This window comes from Pithys albifrons, chromosome 9, assembly GCF_047495875.1.
Source record: "Pithys albifrons albifrons isolate INPA30051 chromosome 9, PitAlb_v1, whole genome shotgun sequence".
Classification (NCBI taxonomy): domain Eukaryota; kingdom Metazoa; phylum Chordata; class Aves; order Passeriformes; family Thamnophilidae; genus Pithys; species Pithys albifrons.
In genome coordinates this window covers 7,850,163-7,866,020 of record NC_092466.1, presented here as the reverse complement: position 1 = coordinate 7,866,020, position 15,858 = coordinate 7,850,163, and the positions used below count along the sequence as shown (strand labels likewise).

At 38.7% G+C, this 15,858-nt stretch overlaps 1 long non-coding RNA gene across 1 annotated transcript; it reads right to left on the bottom strand.

Moving 5' to 3' along the window:
• Positions 1-2,868: 2,868 nt before the first annotated feature.
• Positions 2,869-15,567, bottom strand: LOC139675653 (uncharacterized). The gene is made up of 3 exons (XR_011698513.1): positions 15,484-15,567; positions 14,775-14,911; positions 2,869-2,995 (listed from the first exon to the last, which is right to left on the bottom strand). It is a non-coding gene; the product is annotated as an uncharacterized lncRNA (long non-coding RNA).
• Positions 15,568-15,858: the final 291 nt, after the last annotated feature.

Sequence of the window (15,858 nt, the reverse complement as noted above, 5' to 3'; positions counted from 1 at the left end):
ATACTAATTTCTCCAAGTATAAAAATACATTTGTCACCACTGTCTTATGAATAATCTAATTTTGGACAAATACAGCACTCCTGTTTCAGAAGACTGAATGAATTGTCTCATAAATGACATAATAAGATTATATGTTTAAGGATAGGTTGCTTATTACATACCTTGCATATGAGAGTCTAACAGAACCTCAGATAATGTATTTGCACCTTTTAATGAGCAAAAAAAGATTAATTAAAGCTGCAGAAACACTTGAAACAGCTAGTGAGAAAGAGGAAGATAGCCCAGGAAAGAAAAAGGGTGCCAGGAAAACTAGCCATGCCTCTGTGCTGGACCTGGGAACAGTTGCTTTTTTGGATCTACAGATAAAAGTTCCTTCCATGTGAAGAGAAACAGAGAAATTCTTTAAATTACCAAATTTATCTATTAAGAGATTTGACAAGCATCAAGTCCTATCTCCTTCACAAGACACTTGTTGAAGTGCAGCTTTTCCTCAGGCTTACCCATGACACCACAGGGTCTCTGCACTGCTGTGCCCACATACCTGGCACAGCTGGGCAGCCACATACCTGCTTGGGGGCAGCCAAATTACGGCCCCCAGCCATGCCTTGTGAAGGGCACTGCCCCATGGCAGCCTCATGCAAACAGGTTACTGCAAAATAAAATCCAAGATCCATTTGAAAAAATAAGAGAACAGCAGAATAATTAAGCCAGGCCTGAGGGAGCTTGGGAAAAAATCATTGGACTTTCAGAAAGGGTTTGTCAGCCAGAGGGAGTAAGGACTGAGTACAGAGGCCCTAAAGGGAAGTTGAACCCTGAATCTACAAGATCATGATAAGTTATGAGCCTTAATGAGTTTGAAAGTAGAGCAAGGACAAGTGGAGGTGTGGAGCCAAAGAATCTGGGAGATACACAGTGCCAAGTCATGGTCAGAGGCCATGCTGAGGAGCAGAGGACCCAAGAACCTGGATACCCAACAAACCAGGACACAGAACACAAACCACATGGCTCAACTGGGTAAGAAGTCCTCCCAAAACCTAATGTCACTATTCCTGAAGCAAGGAACAGCTACAACAAAGATAAAAACCCCATGCAAGCAAAAGGAATTACAATGCAATTATTTTTTTTCTTATAAAAATTATTTAAACTACCACATTTTTGTGTTATTTTATTCATTATTAACACCTGGTTCAAAGGCTAACAAGAAAACCACTACAATACCTGACCACAGAATGAAATTACAGTCAGCTAATGCAACAATACCCACATGAATTAGCTCTGATTGGTTGACATAAATATGATTGAGTTGCTGATAGTCCCAAATTAATGCCATAAAATGAATAACAGCAAGAGAAAAGAATAAGAATTCACAAAACCCCCAAGTATCTGTAACTGAATAACAGACTGTTAGTGAGAAGAAATTCATATGTGTGACACAGGACAAATAATATGGATTGAGGTGACATACCCTTGCTCAGCTGACCTGACTTATGGAGTCCCCAGACACAAGGGGGACTGACAGTCCCCACGTACAGGGCTGGTTGCCTGTGCAGAGCTTGTCATTTTGGTTGTTGACTAATCTAAAAAAATTGGACACCAAGGGAAAGGAGGATTTCTTTTTAAAACCTATAACTGAATTACATGCATAGATCAAAATGGATAAAAAAATAACCTGCAAGGCCAACCCCTGCCACAAAGGTGCAGTGGGGAACTTGAGGGCACAGATCCTACAAGAATGATAGCAAGGGAAGTCCAGAAAGAGAAGGCATGTTCCAGCACTTTCTGCCTGGTTCAGGGTGCCTGAGCAGCACCACTGCTTATTTGTAGCAGATTCCCCTTGTCCTTTGACAGAAAAAAGAGCACTGCTTTTGGATTTGCTGTTCACTACATTTGTGCTGCAGCTTCAATCGAAAGTAGAGTCCTGTATCTTACCATGGAATGGCAGTTAAATACAACAGAGTTTTGAAGAGCTCACTGTGTGCATCTGTGTGTGTGTGTGTCTATTTGGGTGCTATCTGCTGTGATCCCAGAGCATCCAATCTGAGTGAATTTGGATGAAACAATGAGTATCTCTCTATACTGTCATGATGGTCCAGGTTTAAACTCATCCTAACTCCATACTCAGCTGTGGAGTGAGCCAACGGCCTCACCACAGTCATCTTCAGTTTGATAGTGGTTTGTAACACAAGAAAGGATTTTCCCACTGAGTGAGCTCAAGTAAGAGATAGGGGCCTGCCCTGAAGCTTTTTGTAAGTGAAAAAGCCTCCAGGTGATCTCCATGAAAAAGGTAACAGGTTTAGCAGCCAAGCAACACACCCATCTCCAAGGATGACAATGCAATAAACTGATGTTGGGTAAAGAGGACTAGCAAAATAGTTCCAGTTCTCTGCTCTGAAATTAAAAGTGATGCTACAATATGGTAACTGGGTAAAGGATCAGATTCAATGGCTAATGACCTATGTCTTGTTTGTCAATAGAGTACTTAAGCAAGTAGTAGCTCTGCTTCCTTTATTGATTGCAGCTGATGTGTAGTGCTTACATATTGCAGTGATAGCCCAACCTTCCAAACTCCCATCATTCTTATTTTTCTGCTGAGGATTTTTCAGCCCCTTATTCAAGTGACTTTTTAAATTATTTGGTTGTTTAGTTAGTGAATTTTTGTGGCTGAATTTATCAAGTTTCTAGATGCACTGTTTATATGCTACATCAGGCTGCTGTGAGTAGCCCTTTGTGTAGCAAATCATCCATATTCTGGGCTGAAAACCAATCATATTTAGCAGTACCTTCTTCGGCAGCACAGTTTTCACCTGGCTCACTAGTAAACCTCCTAAAGCCCAAGCTGTCAAAAACACTTACAGACTTTGAGTTCTGAAGAGGGGATGTGTCAGCTCTGGTTCTCTGAAGGGCCAAACTCAAAGCACATCCAGACTTTCACAGTCACCTCCAGTCATCCTGCTGTGGGTAGGGTTTGAACGCATTTTCAGCATGAGATTGTCATCTGCAAAACATTTGTATTTCAATTACTTTTTAATAAAATTGTATCAGAAAGCATAATTCTTTCAATTTTAAAACACTGGATGTGTTACACTACACTATATACCTTCTATATTTCTTCAACCAGACCTGTGCAGTAATGCCCTGATTTTATCAGTTCCATCACTCTTATCGTCATTGCCACAGATTGGGCAGCCTGAATAGCTTAGGATCTTAAAAGTTTTTATGAAAATGTGAAATGGGAACTGATTCCTTTCTTCCCACTTCATGCCTTGAGTATTTAAACATCTACTTGTCTGGAAGAGGCAGCTTTAAAGTGATCAATTTTACCTGTAAATCCCAGAAAAGAGTCTTTATAAATACACAGCATATTTCTTGGGTTTAACTGAAACAATAACTCCTGGTACTGTATATTAATAAACTTCCAAGCAGTTCTGATCCCATGTCATATTGAGAAAGGAGCCCATAGCCTTTATTTCACTTTAAAATAGAGAATTGCTGTAATTTCCTCTATCAGGAGGAGAACAAGGCCTAGCATGCAATCAAACTATGGATTGGAATGGTGCTCCATTCCATATTCTAATAAGCATTTGATATAATTTGGTACTGATTAAATTCCCTTAAACAAGTCTTCAAACATTTAAGTGCATAAAGAATATGAAGATAATAATAAACTAAACATCGAATAGTATATTGTATACAATAAACAGAAAGAAAACTCATCCTATGGAACATCAGAATTTTACGTGCCTTGGATTCTTCATATTCTGGTTCATAAATAACTTTAGCCTTGATTAAAAAATTTGGATAATAAGACTTTCAGTCAAAGTGAGAGGATTTGTAAAGGGATGTTTCAGTGCCATCTAGTGGGGGTTTCGTGTTAAATAAAAAAAGTTCCCTCTTGTGACAATTTTTGTTTTATTCTCAGAAAGCAGTTTTTGCTACAGCTACATATTTGATACATAATTATCTTGGATACATTACCATTTAATTATTTGTGTTGATTATTTTCTAAGACCATACTGTTTCTGTGTAAAAATAGAATAAATATCATGCAGTGTGGGACTATACTAAACTATACTGCATACAAGGAGGAGACATCATTCTCTGAGTCTGAGACCAATAATTTAGCCAGTCAACCCCCCAGCCTTGGGAAGGAAATGCAACTTCAGTCTGAAGATTCAAGTATGGAGATGCATCAGGTCTATTCTGCTGACTAATTGACTTGCTGATCCTTGTCTAATTTATAGTTTGTGTTGGCTGTAGCTTCCAGTCCATGTTTTTCCTTATGTTCTCTTCTCTGAGATTAAAAAGCCTTTTATTACAGAGTATATTCTCTGTCTGTTAGAACTTCTGTGCTACAATCAAGTTACCTTTCAAACTCTTTTTTTTGATAAGCTTAACAAATTGTATTCATTCTGTCCTTCACAGTAAGGATTTTTTTATTCAGCATGCAGATAATCTTCGTAGCTTTCTTCTTACACCTTTCTCCATTTCTTCCACCGTTAGAAACACTTGACACCTGATTTGTAAGCAATATTCTAGTACTGGCTTCATCAGTGCTTATATAAACAAAAAATTCCCTTCCAACTCCTACACACTGCCTTCCTTGAATAGATTTAAAAATTCTTGTTAATCCTGTTTACTTCACACATCACATTAGAAGTATGTGTTGACTCAGTTGTTCAAGATGATTTATAAGCACTTTTCAAAGTTGCTGTTTTCAAGGATACTGTCCTCCCCTCCATACTTATAAATTTGATTTTCTGGGTTTTTCTCGTACATACAACTCTGCATGTGAATATATTAAAGCAGGCCCAACTTCTCGTGTTCTTTCTGTTTACCGAACTCTCAGTGTTACTCTGTGTGACTTCAGCATTGTTATCTGTCATGCTGTCAACCTCTGTGTCATCTGCATATTTTATCCATGGTGGTTTTATATGTAAATCCAGGTTATGTGTAAAACTGGCATCACTTTCCTTTGAGCGCTTTGGAAGACACAATTTCAAAAAGTCTCACTGGATGATTGTTTCTCACTGACATTATTTTTCTAACCCCTCAGTTTCAGACTGTGTGTGTTACAGTGTCAGCTATTTTAAATGAACAGTAGCATATTGTGCATGCTGGTTGCCTTCTAAAAGTTAAAGCATGTGATTATATCTGTAATCTCTCAAAGCGTTAAATCCAGCCTATTTTCCCTATTTTCCATAAATTAATTGTATTCCTATGATTTAATTACTTATCACTGAAATCCTTTTCCCACTCTTACACCTGGATCATATCAGGTAACAGCCCCTTTAACTACAAGTGTTTTTAAAATACTCCTGTTATTCACAGCTTTCATGTTTCTCCAATTTCCTCAGCATTCCAAAATTCATCTCAAAAGCTGTTTAGTGTATTTGAAGTGCCTCAGCCAAATGTGTTTTCTTTATGGATTTTCAGGTGTGAATTATCCCAACTTGATCATTTGAAAAAGTTATCCCAAGCAGATGCCCAAATTCTTCCTTACATGCTAATGAATTCAGTGGAATTCCTGCGTTAGCACACTTTGTTCCAAACACAAAACAGACCCAATGTATTGAAGCTCTTTGCCCTTTCTGCATGTCTGTAATATTAGTCTATCTGAGGAGTCCACTTGAATTGTGTATATGAGAGCATGGCCCAAGATCTCAAAGAACTTAACCAGGAGCTCTGGGACCATCAATCATAACCTTTCAGTCCCTTAAAGCTGTGAAGGTAAATCCAAAGACACATCAGCTTGCTATGAAAGCACAGCAGAGAAAGCAAAACCAGGGATACCTCATTATCAAAAGTGCTGTTATGATGGGCAAACTGTAACACCATCACTGACGATTCTCTGGGAAGTATTTCCTTTGTCAGAAAGGATACACAGAGCCAATAGTGACATACTTCTACTACTACCATTTATAATTACTAAGCAAACTGATTTGCATTCTGCTCATATTTGAACACTTTCCAGACTCACTAAAGTCCAAGGAATTATCCATCGACCACAAATTTGGCTAAGTTTAAGCTTTAAACACTTAATTTTATATGTGGGTAAGATCCCTTTGCCCAAGTCACATTGGAATTCCAAATTAGAGAAACTTCTCAGTTATTTATGTGTTTATAGGGAGATTAACCCCTCTGGTCTCTTTAGATCTGACTTATTCTAGTGAAAGGGATACAGAAAAGGAAGAGGCTTGGAAAAAACACTCGCTTATTGAACTAAAATGTATTAAGTTCACTCAGAGTTTAGCTAGTCCATAACCAGAACTGCTATGATATATTTGTATTATTTCTTTGTATGAAATAAATATATACTCTTTATTTTTGAGCAAGAACAAGTACAGCTAATATTAGAGAAAATTCTTCTGCACAATAACTTGTCTCTCTCTATATATATATTTCCCTATTGACAGAGTATTAAAATAAGGTTGGGGAATAAACACAATAATAGAAAATATTAACTTGGCTAAATTCTTTTTGAAAAAAAAGATGATATTCACTTGTGACTCTGAAATATTTCACTAATAGAGACAAAATGAAGATTCAAATATTAAAAAAAAAAGAAAAAAACCCCAAAACCTGGACCTTTGTAAGTGGACAATGAGTTCATGTATTATTTTTATTTTACTGTTATTTTATGTGTCATTGCATAGTTAAACCAAGGACCAATATTACATTTTGTGTTTAAGAATTTGTATTTAAATAATCCCTATATCATTTGAGGATGCTTATTGGACATGCCTTTGGAAAAAAATGGACTGTTTCTTGAAAGAAGTAGAGTGGCACCAAAGTAATGGCTACACACAAGGAATCAGTAACATTAGCTCTTTAATCCATACTGTTCTTTGTTAAGACCAGAGTGCTAATTCTTAAGAACTTTTAGGTTTACTGTGGTTTTCCATACCACAGCACATGAGATCAAGACTATTTTCTCCCCCTTTCCACATCCCACTTCAAATATTAACAAGCTGCTCCTGCAAAACAGCCACTGCTCATTCATATAAACCCACAGCTGCATAAGGCAGCAGAAGTGCAGGGGTGTTTTATGTAATGATTGCTCTCGTGAAATTACTCTCTATATGGGAGAAAAAAGGCAGATAAAGCATGGAGGTCAGGGGACTATTTACAGGGGACTTAGAAGAACAATCATGTTCTGTTTTTGTTTCTTCCATTAATACAGAGATAATACTATAATCAACAAGTACATCAGCGTGATTAATTATTCAGAGGAATTAATAAATAGGAAAGACATGATACAGAATAACTGTTGCACTGAAACATGAATTGCACTAGGTGGTAGTGTGAACTTGCGCCTCATGAGAAAGTGGTGTAGGATTGACAGCAATAGTTGTGATGCTCACTGAAAATATCTGCTTCTTCCTTTAACAAGGCACACTTTGCAGAGGAGAAGTTACTAAGCTGAATGTGGTAGTAAATACCAAGAAGTGAGGAGATTTTTCTTCCAAAGCAGAAATACAACTTAACCTTGTCTCATATTCAAGACTGTACCTCTATAACCAAACACATAAGATGCAACTTAATGCTTTCTTAATACTTATAAGATAAATTTAAAAAAAGGAGACTGAAATGGCAATGGATTCTATTTTCCTTTTTCAAACCATGAATCCTTTTTTTTTGCTCCTTCAGAAAAATGATTTTAGTCTGAGTTTTCTTATTTAGATCACTTATTTTAGGGATCTTTCTTTCCTGTTTGTTTTCTTACCTACCTGTATCCTCAGCACCAGTTTTCTAGGCATGTTTCAGATGTTCATGCTAACAGACTTTTATAAATTGTCTCCTAGAAAGCATCACCATCAAATTAGGTGAACATGCTAGATTTTGAAAATTTATATGATGACCAAAATGGCTCAAATTTACCTCTCTGATGGTGATTCAGTTCCAACACTCCCTTGCAGTGTTTCCCTTTGGGTCTCAGCCACTTTGCAGCAGGTCCCTGGATGTCACTCAGCACAGCCAGGAATGCTCCACCAGAACTCAGTGCAAGCACTGCTTTTATTTATGGCACCTGGAAATGAACTGGTGCCTCATGCCACAGACAGATTATTACACAGCATCACAGAGGAGCTAAAAGTCACATTTCAGGCACAGCTGGAAGCTCAAGTGCCTGCTGAGGGCAGGGCAAACGATGCTTCTGCAGTGAGGCTGCAGTTGCCCTGGGAAGACTGAGAGCATCGTTTGACACTCACACATAAACCCAGGCAGAGGAATGTTCAGCAGGTGATGTGTGGGAAGGGGAGAGGAGGTGAGAGCAGACACTGGGATCAAGTTCTAGGACTAGGAGTGGCTTAGTAGGAGCATGTCCACTGTGGGAGAGGTGAACAAACAAATCAAGGCTGGTGTTGTTGGCTCAGCAGTGACTGGAGTAGCGCAAAGAGCATAACAAGGTTGTGAAATTAAATAGAGATAATGTTAATTCACTTCCCTTAGGTAATAAGACTTTAAAAAAATATCAATGAAAACCCCAAACCTATTGAATTTCATTAAGGAATATTTTGACCAGCTATTATCCATCATGCTTTGTAACACTCAGAGATGTAACTTATAACTCTTGCTCCTGGCTCTAATTATGCCAAGACCAGTGAAAATAAACACTCATTTAATCATTGTATTATTATATAAAACAAAATAGCATAAATGAATTCATAAAGAATAATAGACTGCAGTGAGAACAATCCTTCCCAAGTTTCCAGAGAAACTACCTCAACCACTAGATTACTTAAAAAAAATTAACAAATTTAAATTAATTTAAAATATTTTTAACACAGTTGTCTCTGACGACATCTTTTATTTAAACTAAATGGTTCATGCTAGTGCTTCTCAGAAAATATTCAAGCAAATAAGATATAGGAAATCAGACAGATTTGAACATCATAGTACTCTGTCTGGCTTATTCCTGTTGAGCTGAATGCACATAAATAGAACTTCATACACTGTTCAAGGATTCAAGTAACATAAATTGTAACTTTATACCTGACAGAAGATACCAGTATATGGCACCTGTATAGGTACACTTGTATATGGCACTTCAAGATCTCAAATATACTGATACATACTTATATCCTAAGCTGTAATAACAGCATGGAGCAGACATTGTGAATAAATGGTTGCGTGCAAATATTGCTATCCACTTGCCAAAACTCACAGATGCTATTTTATGTTCTTTCATTTATGGTGCTTCAGTAGAATGTGGGCTTCCCTGAATAGCACCAATTGGTTTTCAACAGATCCTGATTCACTACCAAAAAGGTGGAGAACACAGGTATAAACTAGAATAAGTGTCAGAGAAGAAATTTCATGAAACAGTAAACAGGAAAGACAAAACTACCAGAGCAGTTGTCATCTCTGAGTCCTTTAAATCCTTCTAAGAGATGCTGCAGCACGGTTTTACTTAGAGAATACCATTAACTCCTGGCAGCCAGTGGGAAGGCAGCAATGACTGCTGTCACCTGTCCCAGACTTTGGTCCATCACTGTCAGTCTCTGCTTGTTCCAGCTCTCCTGTTTTGTTCAGCTGTTGGCTGCAGCAGCATCGGGATCTTTCCCTTTTCTGTCTGTTTAGCAGTAGCCTCTCGATACTGCTGTGCTGCAAGGAACTGGCAACAAGGATGATGGAAATAACTCTATAAAATGGAGTTAAAAGGTGCATGCAAAACTGCTCTCAATTTCATGACCCTCTGTATTAACTGCTGAGGTTTTTCTTCTGCATTTAAATATGTACAAGTGGTTGTTGATCCTGTCCTGAGTAGTAAAACACTTGCTCTGTGCAGGTGTCTCTACAACTGTAATCACACTTATTAACTTCACAGGAAACTTCAAGCACATTTCAAGACCCAAGTCATAAAGTTCATCTCACAGGAGTTTCTATCTCTGACTAATACATGCCTGTTATATTTCGCTATAATTTCTAAACCCTCATTAAGTGTTTTAATACTTCAGGCCCCCAGACACCATTCTGAAATTAATATCTGATAAAAGAAAGTACTTGTAATTTATCTCTAAGTAGGTATTTTAAAGCATTTTCCCTTTAGGCACAAAGTGAATTGATCTGAAAATGCCAGTGTTAATAAAATGATACTCTGTGGCAGTGGCAGCCACAGACTCTGAAACCCTCGGAGTGCTGTCATGTCTCAGGTGTGGAGCTCTGCCATAATGCAAACTCCAGAGGGGAGAATTGCTCACTTAGCCACTCTTGCTCTAATTTAGGAAGATCAGCTGCAAGTATCTTGACAGGATTCTCATGCAGAGGCTGGCGTTTTGCATTCCTGTTTCATGCAAAGCTTCCTAGAAACAACAGCAATTCAAACTGGTAGTGAAAGTAAAATGTACTCCCAGTGCTATCACCTTATACACTTAATTTATCCTACCCCAAAACATCATCATATACCCTTTTATCTGAGCACAAGAAATCAGGAGACCAAGTTTGCCCTACACCAAAGCAAGAGTGTTCTCTAGTCATCTCTTGTTCTACTGTGCAACATAAAATACAACTGGAAAAGTGATGTTCCTAGGAATTTACTCTCAATTTTACTGATAAAATGCCTGCATATATCAGTCTCATGGGATTAACTAATGACTCAAGCTAATAATTGATGCATTATTTAGGGACTATACTATTTTAAGGCAATAATGAACTAGTGGCACTGCTCAGGGCTGCAGTGAGAGCTGGTTTTGTGGGGGATTTTTTCAGGTTTAAAGACTGAGGCACAGTCTGGGGTGCACCACACAGCTCATATCCCAGCTGACTGCAATGTGAACAGGGGTGGTGCCCCCATATGTAATGAGAGCACTGTCAGAGCACAGACCCCAGCCAGAAAGCATTCCTTACCAAGGCTGATAAGCTGGTGAATCATCACATGTAATTAGGCACCAGGGTGCCTTTGCAAATCAGCTGAAACTACGAGTAGAGAGGGATGCTGGGATTCACACCTGGCTGATGGTGGAGGGACACCTCACCTACTCAGGGACCCCTCCAATAAAATGATACCCAGATTCTTTTTACAGAATAATATTTTTTGAGACCTATTATCCTTCCTTACCAATTCTCTAAATGTACATGTTGCATCAGTGTGAAACATATGAAGGTTTATAGCACAGACAGGTAGAACTCAGTGCTTGTTCCCTCTCCCATTTCAGTAACCCAGACCACTACTCTCCTGGTGCTCAGTGCTCTGAAGCTGTTCATTGCTGCACTTTTTCTTTATGAATAGGGTATAGGAAATGGATCATTAATGAAAGAATTAAGTTTATCTTATAATGGAATACCAGACATGCCATGACATTTTTGGCTTTTGTGATCGATAGTCTTGCAAGTGCTCCTTGCAGGTGGGGAGTGCTGTAATTGCTTCTGGTTGGGTCCCAGAGCTCCCTGTAATTAGCATTTACACAACAGAGAGAGGAAGATTGTGTAAATCTTGAAAACAAATACCTAATTCATTCTTTGTCTATGGATTCTATAGTTGTCTGGAGACAAATCTCTCTTCTATCACTTGAATGATTTAATTTCAGTGCATTAAAAATTATGCCCAGTAAATATTTCATTCTTGTATCATACAGACTCACATACACAAAAGGCAGCAAACAAGTTAAAAGGCATACATGTACACAGTGCATGAGAAATAATAATTTAGGTTATCAAATTTCAGGTGTTTGTAAAGTATTACTGCAGGATAAGAAAAAAGTTTAAATAATGAAATCCTTCAGAGATAAGTGAAGAATACCAGAGAAAATATAAAGGCAGAATCAAGAACTCCTGAAGTGACAATTGTACTGTATTTAAGATTTCATGGCAGTGAATGCACTTCCAGCTATTATAAAAAGTGTTCTACTAGAAAGGCTATAAAGGCCTTTATCTTCCTTATTGCCTTAAATTTCTGTTGCAAATTAAATTAAAGCTTCCTCCACCTGGTAAATCTTCTATATTATAGCAAACAGAGAACTATTACTTTAAGAAGAGACTGTAGCTGTATGAAGGCCATGAGAAACAACCCCTTTGATGTGTGCTCTCAAGGTTAGCAAGGAGTTTGTCAGAGAAACAAGAGAGTTGGTTTTCTCAGAACCCATGAAGCTGCCAGCAAGGAGGATGGCCTTTGATTTGTTGGTCAAATGCTTTATCTTCTCGGGCCAGGCTCTGCTGTGCAGGGTCAGACCTCTGGCAGTGAGGGCAACAGAGCAGAATGTCTGCACAACGGTTACTTCTGCTGCAGGTTCTCACTGCTGTTCCTATCACCAGTAGCCCTAAGGATTCTGAGAGCTGCTGGCTCCCCATGCGTGACTGACAGCATGTTCTTACCCAAATGAGCATTCAGGGCTTCCCTTTGCCTGGACACACAGAACAGCATGTCTGGTTTGACTGTGAATAGCAGAGGGTGCTGAGACTGTGTGCCTGGCACATAACCCAGCAGTGAAAGGCTGCAGCTGAGCAAGACAAAGCAGTTTGTCCCAGTGGAGGCAGAGGAGCTGGTGAGGCTGGCAAAGGCTGTGGCAAATTCCTAAGTTACAATGGCTGATCCTGCGTGCAGCCAGGGCATCATTTGCCTCTTGCCTCTGGTAACTGTTCACACTTATAGCTTTGATCATTAGATGTTTTACATTAATCTCAACAAACGTAAACTGTAGTCTAGCTGGTAGAAGCAGAAAACAGATAATGGTTTCTTAAAATATTTATATACACTGTATCACTAACATTGTAAATGACAGGAATAATCAGTGCTGCCTCCTTTGCACAGCCCAGCATTGCTCAAACCAATCTGTGGTTAGCATGTCCAGAGCAGAGTCTCAGCATCCTCTCTCCTGCAGAGGGGACAGGGATGTACATATGCCCAGTGCAGAGGGCATGTATTGTGCTCCAGCATATCTGGGCAGGAGGCACCTGCTCTGCACACACTGACTGACTGGGCACTGCACCTGGCACAAGTCCAGGTGTGACACTGAGAAGGACCAGTAACCTAGAAGCCCTTCGGTGTCAAAGAACAATTTTATCCTTCTGCCACACACTTGTTATATAATGGAGTTTAGAAGGATGGTGAAATAGCCATTTCTTTCCATGAGATTTAAGTGTTGAATAATCCCAAAGCAGGCACAGCTCCATGGAAACCCAAGGCCTGCACGCTGCAATCATCTCCAGGTGATGTGTTCACAAACCGCCCGACTGGTTTCCACAAGCAGGAGGCTCACAACAGAAACCAGCCCTAAAGCTTCTCTCTCTCCAGTTCTTCACACTTAGCATTTAGTGCCCATCCAGTAACAGATCACTGAAAATCCAGCATCTTTTTCAGACATTTGTATGCATCTCAGGTGCAGCAACATGCATCCTGGAACAGCTACATACACCCAGAAATCAACACTGAAATGCTGCTTTCTATCCTGGCAATCACTTCAGCTGACTTAAAAGAGGATGGGTTGGACTCATATTGTGAAATCCTCCAGTTAAACTTATTAAGTCCAATTGGTTTGGTGATGTTGCAGCTGTGCTGATTGCAACATCCCATTCCCACATTCCTTAGGCTTAAAATGACTTCGTGCTTTGCAGCCCTGCCTCGTAACTCTCATTTGGGGGAGGCCTTCAAAAAGCTTTCTCTGCTCCTTATGACTTCTCCACAACTAATAAATAAATAAATGAATAAAAAGGTTGTGTTTCTTGACTTCAAAGCCAAAAGGCTTAAAATCAAAATGGCGATGCTAAATTTTTCTGAAGTAGTTTTGAATGTGGTACTGATTTAACTGGCCTGCAAAATAAATGAATGCCATCCTGTAGCTTCTTCATTTACAGAAAGATAAACCAGTAGCTTTTCTTCATACCCTATCCTATATTATCTGGCTTCTCTCAACAGAGTTTTGAGACAGAGTCAAAAAACAGCAGAGGGCAAAGGCAGTGCTTCATTAAAACCTGATTTAATTCCAATAGTGGCCCACAAATTCTTAAAATTCTGGCAATATTCCTAAAACCCAAACTGACTGAAGAAACAGCAGTACTCAAAAGCGAAATAAAGAAGCCTTCCTGTTTACAGGCAGCCTTGTATCTTGCTCTGATCAGCAAATATGATAAAAGGGCATTCCCTGTGTAAGGAATCCTTTGTACAGGGAGTGGCAGAGCCAGCTGGATGCACCACCAGACTTTGGGAACCATCCAGGTGCTGCCTCTCCTTCTGTCACCTTCTTTCAGGGACTCTGAGAAGGAAATCTCTAAGTCACCACGTGCCTTTGGTGCACAGCTCCAAATCCAAACCTGCTCTCCAGACATGACACGAATGAGGGACAAACCCAAACCTGTGGTCAGGCTGCGAGTGGAGAGGATACCACCAAAACAATACATGCTTTTATGAAAGCATTACACACGTTGCCACACCACAAGTAGTTAAGAACCTATAAATAGTGACACAAACATAACAGCACCTTGATATAAACTTCCTGTACTAGACTGAAGTTAAAGGAAATGTGGTGGAACAGGACCAGAGCCTGCAAAATAACAACTAAATCCATAAACACAGGCCCCAGATCACATCAAAAGTCTCATATGAAACCACCTGGTTTTTTTATTAGGTGTTTTCATTAAATAGCAGTTAATGGCTGGTATAAATTAATACAATTCTAGTGACTTTATTTTTAAACAGAGAGCCTTCTGCTCTTACAGGCATTCAATAATTTGAAAAAATAAGATATAAGGATATTAAAATCCTGATTAAGACTGAAATAGAGAGGAAATGTGGTGATGGACTACCATATGCAGAATGCTTATGACTCCAGCTTTATTCTTACCTTTCAGAAGGAAGTATATAAAATTATTTTCACAGAATCACAGAATATGCTGAATTGGAAGGGACCCACAGGGATCAGGTCTTAGCCCTGCACAGGACCATCCCCATCAGTCACAACATGTGCCCCAAACTATCATCCTGTAAAACAAAATTCATCCTGATAATTACAATTCATTTGCCACAGCCTTCTACAGGGCTGTGGAAAGAAGCTATTATTAGAATCTTGGTTCCATGTTTTCCCATTAATCTATGAAATCTATTTGTATGGTATTTAATTGTCTTTTTGTAAAATATCTTCTAATTTTTCAAAACTACAAAACCAATAATTTAATGATGGATGGCTAATGAAAGAAAGAAATAAATTGCAACTGGTCAGGAAAAAGTCCAAAAGTTTACTTATTTCTTTCATTTTTTGCACTTTTGTTTACTAATTTACATCCTAAAATTTAGTTCAACACACATAGTGTCCATAGGCCTTAAATACCTTGCTGGAGAAGATTTAAAATTTTCTGTTTATATCACTATTCCATAGGTCCCTACTTTGTACTTTTCAATTCAATGCTGTTCCTCAGAATATGCATTGAAGGCAAGTGATTTATCACAGAAATGATGACCAGCTCACTCACTTGGAATTCTGTCTGGCACAAACTAAGGCACAACTACAGGAATAGAGGCATTTTGTTTATTAAGACACAAAGTTCAGATCTTACCTGATGGAAGTCAGTCTAACTCTGTAGAATTCAATCTGTCCTACTCCATCTGTTTCAAATATGTAGCCTGGACTCAGTAGCTGCTGTAGAGACAAACACAATGTATTACTGACCTGATGATTATTAGCAATTTTTTCACTATTATATGAAAGTATTAGAATACACATCTTCAAACTTTAAATCCTGAACTCACTAACATTTCTAGAAGTCTTTTCTTCCCTAAACTGTTTCATGGAGAGGGATATTTTATCAAACACTACACAAATAAGACTTTTTTCTTCATTTTTTTCAATCAAAGTTGATGTTACTGAATTTTGCCAAATGAAAGTTAAACTACTAGAGCTGAAAGATGCTTATCTCTGCTCTCTTATATCA